The 10,755-nt window shown below is 48.9% G+C and overlaps 1 protein-coding gene across 2 annotated transcripts in view; it reads right to left on the minus strand.

Moving 5' to 3' along the window:
- Nucleotides 1–8,592, minus strand: part of rfx2 (regulatory factor X, 2 (influences HLA class II expression)) — a 151,777-nt gene extending 143,185 nt beyond the window's left edge. For both annotated transcript variants that reach the window (XM_067967988.1, XM_067967986.1), the window contains exon 1: nt 8,503–8,592. The gene's annotated coding sequence lies outside the window, so the exon portion shown is untranslated. The remainder of the gene's footprint in view (nt 1–8,502) is intronic.
- Between the last annotated feature and the right edge of the window lie 2,163 nt (nt 8,593–10,755).

Consider the following 10,755-nt stretch of genomic DNA (forward strand, 5'->3'; position numbering starts at 1 on the left):
TCACAGTCATTGGGTATGCTACAGGAGCTCCCCAGGGCAGCATCCTCCAATCATCTTCAGTTGCTGCATCAATGCCCTTTCTTCCATCATAAGATCAGGAGTGGGGCTGTTTGCTGCCAATGCCAGTCTACAGCAATACCTGGACAACACCCAGACTCAGGCTGACAAGTTGCAGGTAACATTCTTGCCACACAAGTGCCTTGTAATGACCATCTCAAACAAGACAAGGCCCAACCACCTCCTTTGGCCTTCAACAGCAGTGCCATCCCTGAGCCCCTCTCCCATCATCAACATCCTGGGGATCACCACTGACCAGAAGCTTAACAGGACCAAACACATCAACACCATGGCTGTAAGAGCAAGGCTGAGGCTGGGTACTCTACAACAGATGTCTCACCTCCGGACACGTCAAAATCTCTACACCGTCTACAAGGCTCAAATTAGGAATGTGCTGAAATACTCACCACTCACCTGGGTTTAGCCACAACACTCAAGAACCTTGACACCATGCAGAACAAAATAGTCTGTTTGATTATTGCTCCATGCCGCTGGTCTCAATATCCACCCTCTCCACCACTGGCCACTGTGGCTGCAGTAAATAATGTCTGTAGATGCATTGCAGCAACTCGCCAAGCTTACTTCGACAAACCTCCCAGCCTCATGACCTCTTCAACCAGGAAGGACAAGAGCAGCACTATCACTGGAATAACTTCACCTCTAAGTCACATGCCGTTCTGGCTTGGACATATACCGCTGTTCATCGCCGCTGGGTCAAAATCCTGAAGTTCCCTACCCAACACAACTGTGCCAATGCCATCACAACCAGGGCTGCAATAGTTCAAGGAGAAGGCCCACTATCACCTTCTCAGAGGAGCTAGGGCTGGGAAATAAATGCACCCACATACAGAGAACCAGTAAAAAAAAATCCCAAATTTATCTCAACCACAAGCCACCTCCTCCTGCCTTCGATCCTCACTTCTTCTCACCCCCTGGTCGCAATTTCAGAGATGACAAAATTCATCATTCAGCTGCCTCCACCCCCACATTCCATAAAACACAATGCCTTCTCTCCCATCTCCCCTCTAGGGCCTCACCAAATTAATTTCCTGCAAGATCTGCCACCTGGTCCTTTAATCTCCTCACCAGCTACCCTCCTTGACCCACCAACACAACATTATTTTTCTTTCCCCTAACGACCCCCCCCCCACAATCGCCTCAAAACTCTCACCAATCTAATCTCTCCTTAGCTGCTCACTGAAATTGCAAATTGTAAACAATTTTACAACACCAAGTTATACTCCAACGATTTTATTTGAAATCTACAAGCTTTCGGAGGCTTCCTCCTTCCTCAGGTAAATGTCAGGAATTCCTCGAAGCCTACACAGATACCACCATCACACGAGAGGACACCACCCACCAGGTGCATGGTTCACACTCCTGTGACTCGGCCAACGCTGTCCACCTCATACGTTGCAGGAAAGGATGCCCCAGAGCATGTGAGTAAATTGCAAGTGAGCAACCTATGTTCTGTTTGACACAGGTGAGCTTCGAACCCCACATCTGGTCCATCGGCTAGACCACGTCCAGAACGTGACCCTCTTCACTCCTCCATGACCCATCACTGTTAAAACCTTCATCCACGTCTTCTTTACTTCAATGTCTCCAACTTTACAACCGATATCCCATCCAACAAAAAGTTCTGCACGCCTACCAACCCGCATTCACTCCCTGTTCCCCAGCAAATCAACATCAAATTACCCATCCTCGAATCCCTCTGTGACCTTGCTGCACCCTATCACTATAATCTTCTTTAGCACAAACACCCACCTTTCCATCTCTGGTGCTTGAAGGGCTGAATGGCCTACTTTTAATCCCATGTGACTCTCACCTTTGGTGACAAGTATTCAGCGACTACTACCTCTTTGCCTCTTCCTTTTCAAAAGCTTATCTCTCTGATCATGCTTTTGGTTACTTCCCCCAATTTCTCCCGTACTGCCACTCTGTCTCTATTATTTCCCCTGTACAACACCTGGAATCTTCTTTTGCATTAAAGGTGTTCCGTAAATTTAAGTAATTGCTATTAGGAGCAAAATTCGCAACCCTTCCACTCTAGCAAAGTAAGTTGTCCCCCAGACGCAACGAATATGAGAGCTGTAATCTTAAAATCAGACATTATACAATCATTAAATGCTACGGAAGACTAATTATTGTAGCATGTTATCATGAATCTCAAATGTCTCATAGCACTTCACATGCGATATCTTACTTTGAAGTGCAATTAGAGATCGCATTTATTTTCCTCGCCATATTTTGCTTTTATTACTTTGATTTTCTCCTTCCTCCCCCTTCCACCCCTGGAAACAGAAAGCATCCACAAGTTATCTGGTGCATATAGCGTTGTCGGGTTGATTTCCAGCACACTTCACAAAATACCCACGGGGAATGCACTTGTTGTATTTCCAATGCCTATTTGTACACCTGACCTTTATTCTGTAGGTATTGATTTGAGACAGTAACTGCTTCAAGGTCTATGGAACCTACATTGGTGGGTTATACTACTGGCTCCACATCATTCTCTACCAATGCAAGCAGAGCTCCTACCACTGGTGTACAAATGCTAGTTAAGTTTTAATGTTAGCAGAGGGCCAACTGAAGTTGTTTTCGCACTGATTGGAGTTATACTGCAGCCTATGCAAAGCGGAAGCATTACAAGAAGTTTAAAAGTCTTGAGATCGTCACACATTGACGTCACATTGAATTTTGACTACCAAAGTGGACCAGTAAACATCATCCAGTCAGTAACATCAGAGGAAACTGCAGAGTGGAGAGGAATAAATGGCAACTGGCATTGGCCCGGAACATAGCAACATAGGAGTGCGGTTTTACTTGCTTACATTTGGAAGTGATCTGAAAATCACTTGCCCACTGACAATGTTGTACAATTTTAATAAAAAAGTAATGGCTTCGCACTGTAAATATATTAAAAGGGTGAATGCAACTGTACACTGAAATAGTGCCTCCTCCCCTCCCCCAGCAAAAAATTGTTTTAGCTGTGTTAGGAAATACATTCCAATTGAAATGAAGCCGGGGCCCTTTTAATTCTTGCTCCTTCCCACAAGCTATTTATCTGCCCTGCAAAACAATAACTTTTAAAGCCAGCCGATATATTAAAAAACATTTTTATCAAGCACTGTGGTCCCTAGCTTTAAGGGTGAGCTATTATGAACATAAAACAATTACCCATAGCAACAAGCCATCCTGCCCCAAACATTACAGTGGACCTGCCTACAGTTCACAAACTGGGACCAGTTTGTACTCAGATTTTTGGCTTGCAAGCCGCAGCTTGCAAATCCCTACTAACAATGCCCCACAAAATCTGCCCCAAATTATTCACGCTTTTGTGTGTCAAGTTAAAAGACCGTGCCAGAGATCATATACGTAAAAACAAAATGACTAACAATACTGGTGTTTCCACATTGTTTGCAAGGCAAAGAATTGTTAGGCTACACGAGACAGCACTCGACACATTTAGAGCCTAAGCAGAACCGTCTGCACTTGTCGTAGCATGACTGCCTGTGCAAGCCTTGTACAGTCTATACTAAACCCTAAAATGGCTGGTTACGCAAATTAGCATGTACATGGATCAGATAGGATATGCAACAGGCTGAAATGGGTAGATTTGGACTTAATCAAGACTGTCACAGCAAGCTTCAAACAATAACCACAGGATTTTAATATTAAAAGAGCAGTACACTGATTCCAGTTTAACCACACACCATAACACTAATTATACCATCTTCACAATCAGAATAGTGTAAATAGTGTAAACATCAAATGAGTCAGTACAGAATTTGTAACACCAAACAGCATGTAGGGTATTACTTGAGCCCAACAATTCCTCAGGGCAAAATTACTCAGGGCAATCACCAGAACCTGACCCCATAGAGTACTGCTATACAGTTCTGAATAGATGCATTACATAGTTTATGTGAAACAAACTTGACAGCCTTTTCTGGAATACAGTAGATCTAGTGTACGTAGATTTTTTAGAAGGCATTCAAAAAGATGTCGCATAAGAGGCTTGTTAGAAAGATTCAGCCATATGGTCTAAGAGGAAGCGTAGCAGCATGACAGAAAGTTACGGAAAGTGGATGGCTGCTCGAATTAGAGGGGGGTTGCAAGTGATGGACTACCGGGGTTAGTACTGGGTTCATGGTATATAGATGAGTTGGACTTGGGTATAGAGAACATAATTGTGTAATTAGCTGGTGACACAATGTAAAGAAGGAAAGAGAAAAGGCAGACGGAACGAAGGAAAGATAGAAAATAAAAAGAACAGGAAAACTCCGCTGCTCTTCGAATAGTTCCATGAGATCTTTTACACCCACCCGAGGGGGCAGACAGGGCCTCGGTTTAACGTCTCATCTGAAAGACGGCACCTCCAACAGAGCAGCACTCCCTCAGTCCTGCACTGGTGTCGGCCTAGATTATGTGCTTAAATCTTGGTGTGGGGCTCAAACCCCTGGTCTTTTCACTCAGAGGAAAGAGTGTTACCACTGAGCCACGTCTAGCATTTGTGAAAGACCAGTTATCAGAATGAACAGACAGGTAATAAGTGCAATTTAATGTGGAGAATTATATGGTAATACAGATTGGGAGAAAAAACATGGAATGGGAATATACACTCAGTCGAAAGATGCTGAAGGGTGTGGAGGAATTGAGACACCTAGGGGTTCAAATACATAATTCCTTGAAAGTGTAAGTGCAGGTACATAAAGCCATAAAAATAAATTACATCTTGGGTTTTAGAATTCAGGTGGGGCCTAGAGCACAAAACTGAAGTAATGATTCATTTGTACAAAAAAAAATTAGGTCACAGTGCATTCTGTGCAGTGCTTGGTATAGATCGGATATTAAAGCAGTGTAGAGCACACTGCGTAGATTCACCAGGATGGTGCTAAATTGATTTCACGTGAGACCTGTCAAACCAGTAGAGAAGAGAAGAGAAGAGATGATTATCTCAGCGGTTGGGCTGGATTCAAATCTATTTCCCCAGACAGGAGAGGCCTGTGTCTAACCCAGCGTCACCCTTTCATTTTCAGCTGACAGATTATTATTGGTGGAATCCCAATGATGGTCATCAATGTAAATTAAAGCAGACCACTACACTTATTCCTGCACAGTGGCAATGGTGCAAGTTCCAGTGTCACTCTGCTCAATTCCCAATCTGAACTGCATCAAGTGAGTACAAGGCCTGCATAAACTGTAGTGTCTTTGGGGGAAGGGGGTGAAGGGGAGAACAGTCACACCCAAGGTGATCAGGGTACTTAGCTGGTGGGCTCTGTGCCCAAAAATCTCTGCCACAAAAGGTGTCAGGTTAAGTGAACAAAAAGGATAACATTGCAGGAACTGGGGGAAACTCACAAATATCTCTCCAAATAAGCCAAAAATAAAAGCATACATCTAATTGAGATAACCACTTAAAATATTTTTACATGGTTTAAGATTTACACCAATAAAAAGGTTAAGATCAAGCCACACACTTGTTTCCAACAATCAAACCTCAAGCTCAGAATCATTTTAATAGCTGGCAAGACTAGATATCCATCAAGAATCCGTCAAGGGTCACTCTAAAAGAAAAGTTTGTACACAGCTATCAATCTCAAACATGAATTTTACATATGAAAATTTGGTTCGAATTTCAAACTGTTGCATATTTTGACCATCAGGAGTTGAGATTATAATTATATCTGGCATTCCAAGTTCATATCCTAGATGACAATTGGAAATGCCTTTCTATTACCGGGAGTCAACAACTAAGGTACATTAATGGAATATGAATGTGTGTTTGGGATGCATATGAATAGTTTCAGCTTGAAATGATTAAATCAATAGGTTCAAAAAACCGGCTGCTCGCATGTGCCAGGACTCTTTGTGTGAACCCAGTCATCAGCATTCAACAGACTATAGTGTTCAGACCCCAGGGAGACTGGTGAGTGACTGGTCGTCCAGTGCACCAGCATGCTTCCACATTATGGGGGGTATGTGGGCTCTAAACTTCCTTCAATACTAATTTTAGCTGTTCGCCAGCAGGTGCACACACATTCACAACATTCAGCTATCATTTCTTTCTTGTAATTTGAAAAGGTCTATAAATTTTTTAGTCATTGTTAGGCACCAGAGTTTAGGCTTTGACAGACAAAGTACACAAGATGTTTCTTTCACAGGTTTGCACATTGTACAACTGTACTAATCCCATCTTTTGACTTTTAAGCCAAACACGAGCATGCAGAGTGCTCCCACTACTGTGGTTCTCAATGAACGCTCAGGAGAGGTTCCACCAAAGACGACAGCCTTTGGCTGCACTCAGTGCTCTATAAGGATTCGAAAAGACACACAAAATGTGTTTACGTATCCAGGTAATTTCTGTCCCAACTTTTTCTGGCAAGTGTAACCGAGAAAGAGAGCTTCTCGGATAAAGGCATTGAAGAATTCAGACAACACAGGGCCTGTACAAACCAAGAACCGGACTGAACATGAGCTACGTGATTGTGTTCATCGTCACCAGCGCATTTTCAAACTGCTTGATTTTACCAGAACCTGACTGATACAAAACTAAGTAAATGGCAGAATTTCTGAAAAATCTCAGCACAACTGCAAAGTTGGTACTGAGGAATGCCCAAGTTCAATTTGACTAGATAATAAAGAGCTTAAGGTACAGTTTGGCAATAAAATGCAAGCAAGCTCATCAAGTAGCTGGCAATAAAATATCACAGCCAAAAACTATTATTCTTCCAGCTCTTTAATCTGGCCTCGAGCCTTTGTGTATTCTCATTTGTACTAGGATGGAAATCTGACATTTGTGTGAATGTTGTGGCATAGAAACCACTCCACCAATCAGATAGCAGAACCTGAGACCATCATCCTTTCAACCATGGCAACTGTTTGAAACCGACCAAGTCAAATCCATTATTATTACATGGCATAATAGGATTTTTAACAGCATCTCGGCCTTTGCATGTTAAGATCCCATAATTCCAGGAAAACCTCAAATCAGTGGCCTTGCCCTCAACCAATCCCATTCAAGAATTCCAACAAATGTGATCCTAGAATCCACTAACCTATCTACCTGGACATTCAACCAAGCAGATCAGGGACCATATTCCAGACCATCTCTGAAAAGCAACCAATTCTATTCAACCAGAAATAATTTCAGATCCTCCCTCACCCATCCCACTAAATACCACAAATGTTTCACATTTAAAAAAAAATCACAACCTACTCATAAACTTCACTATTCCCTTCCTCCTTACACCATTCCCCCCACATCATCTCCGGCTACACACCCCAAACCCTGATATTCCCCATCACTCCCTGAAAACGCACAGCAATACTGAGCCTTCCAACAGAATGAGCTCCAGTGCAGCAGGGACCAGACAGTTTCATTTTAAAATAATTAACGTGAGGTGAGCACCAGCACAGGCCACCTCAAACACTTCCATTCCCGATTTAACATCAGCCCCAGCATTTGGGCTCGCAGCATCAAAGGGAGGAGAACATTGTCTAGTAACCACTGCTCTATATAAATACCTATCCATATACAATTTTTAAACATTCATTATTAAACATTCCATTTATTCCCTAAATATAGCAGCTGATTTTCTGCATTACAAGTGTATAATATTCCTCTCCCCATCAAACACTCCATCCTCTGACTGAACGCGAGAATGTCCTGGCAAGTTTTACACAAAAAAGTTTTCCCAGCACCTGTTGGACTTTGTACAAAACAAACAAAAACAAATCACAACTCAACAATTCTCCCCCCAAAATACAAGGCGAGAAACACGGCGATGTCTGAGCGAACTTGGTCAGGCTGTGGAGGGAACAAAAGCCGAACAGATGCCAATCGAAAGAAAGCTCAGAACAAATAGAGTCAGCCTCCAAATGACCCAAGGGCCCACCGACACCACTTCCTTGTATTACACTTGGAGACAAGCCGGGATCGCAGCGAAACGCTGGAACACCATGTGCCCAGGCTCTGGGTGCAGCTTCTCTCATTCAGCCCGGGACACTCGCTGGCTCTGTGGGCAGGTGGCGGAGCTCCGCAGACCCGCCTCACTTCAAACCCAGCCCTGGTGTTGAGGAGAAGAGCGGCTACAGGCCAAGCCGCCCGTCCGCGGTCTCTCACTCCGGGCAACGGCACACGAAAAGGAGGGAGGGAGGGAGAGCGGGCGGGAAGCAAGGAGGGGCCTCGGGCCTCAGGCCCAGCACCAAGCCCCCACCCCGGGGGACCGAGAGCCGCGCACCCGATGAATCCACCCCGGCACAACCCGCCATTTTGCGGCGGACGCGGTAAACAGAGCGCGGGGCCGCACATGGCTCCCGGGGGCCAGGAGGCCGGGGCCACGGAGACCCCCCCATCCCCGAGCCCCCACACGGCGGCGGCGGCACGGAGCCCGGGACGCGGCTGAGGCCTCACTGTAACTGGGAAGCGGTGCTCACCTTGCTGCGGGCCCGAGCTGTTGGTGGGTAACAGTCTCCACGGCTACCGTGACTATGGCGTTTATTCTCAAGGCAACAGTTGCTACCGATCTCCACTCGCGTCATCGGCTGCACGGCGACCCCACCCCCGCGCAACAACGCCTCACCCCGTTGGTCGTGCGCCATGCGTCACGCACCGATCCCTGCCTCCCATTGGCTCGTCGATCCATCAATCAAAGGAACGTCAGACAGCTTCCGGTGACAAACGCGCCCTGCCCTGGACGTTGATTGGCTGTACGGAAACGTCACTGTCCTAGCAACGCATTTTGATTGGGCGGTTTGGTTGTCAGTTAAGTGACTGGAATTGTCCATATAAGGCATCCCGGCTGGTGACGGTGGTGTCAGCCTGGGAATAATGAACCGGCTCAGACCGCACCCTCCCTCACACTGCACCCTCCCTCACACTGCACCCTCCCTCACACTGCACCCTCCCCCTCACACTGCACCCTCCCTCTCACACTGCACCCTCCCTCTCACACTGCACCCTCCCTCACACTGCACCCTCCCTCACACTGCACCCTCCCTCTCACACTGCACCCTCCCTCACACTGCACCCTCCCTCACACCGCACCCTCCCCCTCACACTGCACCCTCCCTCACACTGCACCCTCCCCCTCACACCGCACCCTCCCTCACACTGCACCCTCCCCCTCACACCGCACCCTCCCTCACACTGCACCCTCCCCCTCACACTGCACCCTCCCCCTCACACCGCACCCTCCCCCTCACACTGCACCCTCCCTCACACTGCACCCTCCCCCTCACACCGCACCCTCCCTCACACTGCACCCTCCCCCTCACACCGCACCCTCCCTCACACTGCACCCTCCCCCTCACACTGCACCCTCCCCCTCACACCGCACCCTCCGGCTCACACTGCACCCTCCCCCTCACACCGCACCCTCCCTCTCACACTGCACCCTCCCTCTCACACCGCACCCTCCCTCACACTGCACCCTCCCCCTCACACCGCACCCTCCCTCACACTGCACCCTCCCCCTCACACTGCACCCTCCCCCTCACACCGCACCCTCCGGCTCACACTGCACCCTCCCCCTCACACCGCACCCTCCCTCTCACACTGCACCCTCCCTCACACTGCACCCTCCCCCTCACACTGCACCCTCCCCCTCACACCGCACCCTCCCTCTCACACTGCACCCTCCCCCTCACACTGCACCCTCCCTCTCACACTGCACCCTCCCTCTCACACTGCACCCTCCGGCTCACACTGCACCCTCCCTCTCACACTGCACCCTCCCCCTCACACTGCACCCTCCCTCTCACACTGCACCCTCCCCCTCACACCGCACCCTCCCCCTCACACTGCGCCCTCCCCCTCACACTGCACCCTCCCTCACACTGCACCCTCCCTCTCACACTGCGCCCTCCCCCTCACACTGCACCCTCCCTCACACTGCACCCTCCCTCTCACACTGCACCCTCCCTCTCACACTGCGCCCTCCCCCTCACACTGCACCCTCCCTCACACTGCACCCTCCCTCTCACACTGCGCCCTCCCCCTCACACTGCACCCTCCCTCACACTGCACCCTCCCCCTCACACTGCACCCTCCCTCTCACACTGCACCCTCCCTCTCACACTGCACCCTCCCTCTCACACTGCGCCCTCCCCCTCACACTGCACCCTCCCCCTCACACTGCACCCTCCCTCTCACACTGCACCCTCCCCCTCACACTGCACCCTCCCTCACACTGCACCCTCCCTCACCCTGCACCCTCCCTCTCACACTGCACCCTCCCTCACACACTGCGCCCTCCCCCTCACACTGCACCCTCCCCCTCACACTGCACCCTCCCCCTCACACTGCACCCTCCCCCTCACACTGCACCCTCCCCCTCACACTGCACCCTCCCTCACACTGCACCCTCCCTCTCACACTGCACCCTCCCTCTCACACTGCACCCTCCCCCTCACACTGCACCCTCCCTCTCACACTGCACCCTCCCCCTCACACTGCACCCTCCCTCTCACACTGCACCCTCCCTCTCACACTGCACCCTCCGGCTCACACTGCACCCTCCCTCTCACACTGCACCCTCCCTCTCACACTGCACCCTCCCTCTCACACTGCACCCTCCCTCTCACACTGCACCCTCCCTCTCACACTGCACCCTCCCTCTCACACTGCACCCTCCGGCTCACACTGCACCCTCCCCCTCACACTGCACCCTCCCTCTCACACTGCACCCT

The sequence above is a fragment of the Heptranchias perlo genome, chromosome 29 (genome assembly GCF_035084215.1).
Source record: "Heptranchias perlo isolate sHepPer1 chromosome 29, sHepPer1.hap1, whole genome shotgun sequence".
NCBI classification, from domain to species: Eukaryota; Metazoa; Chordata; class Chondrichthyes; order Hexanchiformes; family Hexanchidae; genus Heptranchias; species Heptranchias perlo.